The following is a 1004-nucleotide window of genomic DNA, read 5'->3' on the forward strand; positions in this document are numbered from 1 at the left end:
CCTGGGTGGGCAACCCACAAACAGGAGGATAATAAGAATTGCAGAGGTTCTCCTAAAGGATTGAGGGGTCTGAGCCCCACATCGGGCTCCCCAGCCCAGGGGTCCTGCACTGGGAAGACAACCCCCAGAACGTTTGGCTTTGAAGGCAAGCAGAACTTAATTTCAGGAGAGCCAGAGGGCTGTGGGAAATAGAGACTCCATTCATAGAGGGCACAGACAAAATTTCACATTCTCCAGAACCCAGGGCAGAAGAAGTAGTTTGAAAGAAGTCTGGGTCAGACCTAGCTGCTGATCTTGGAGAGCTTCCTGGAGAGGCAGGGGGCAACTGCAGCTCACCCAGGGGACACGGACACTGGTGGCAGCCATTTTGGAGAGCTCATTCTACCATAAGGACACTGGTGCAGGCAAGACCCATTTTAGAATCCTCCCTCTAGCTTATTAGCACTAGAAACCGGGCCCATCTACCAGCCTATCAGCACCAGTACTAGGACAACTCAGGCCAAGCAACTAGCTGGGCAGGGACACAGCCCCATCCACCAGAGGGCCCAGGACCCAGCCCTGCACACCAGTGCATCAGCCCAAGCCCTGAGACCCCCAGGGCCCTGCAGCCAGAGAACCTAGAACCTAGCTCAGCCTATCAGTGGGCCAGCACTAGCCCTGGGACCAGCCTCACCCACCAGTAGGCAGGCACCAGCTCCAGGACCTCCTAGGCCCCAGCCCCAGACACCAGCAGGTCAACTAACTCTGGGACTGCCAGGGCCCTGCAGTCAGAGACCCTGGGACCCGGCTCCACCCTCCAATGAGCTAGCACTAGCCCTAGGACGCCCTGGGCCTCAGTCACCCCCACCAGTGCACTGATGCCAGCTCCAGGGCACACGGGCCTTGCAGCCAGAGACCCTAGGACTCAGCTCCACCCACCAGTAGGCCAGCACTAGCCCCAAGACCTGACCTTACCCACCAGTGGGCAGGCATCAGCCTCAGGACCACCACAGCCATGCAGCATG

This window comes from Balaenoptera borealis (assembly GCF_965194805.1).
Source record: "Balaenoptera borealis genome assembly, chromosome: X".
NCBI classification, from domain to species: domain Eukaryota; kingdom Metazoa; phylum Chordata; class Mammalia; order Artiodactyla; family Balaenopteridae; genus Balaenoptera; species Balaenoptera borealis.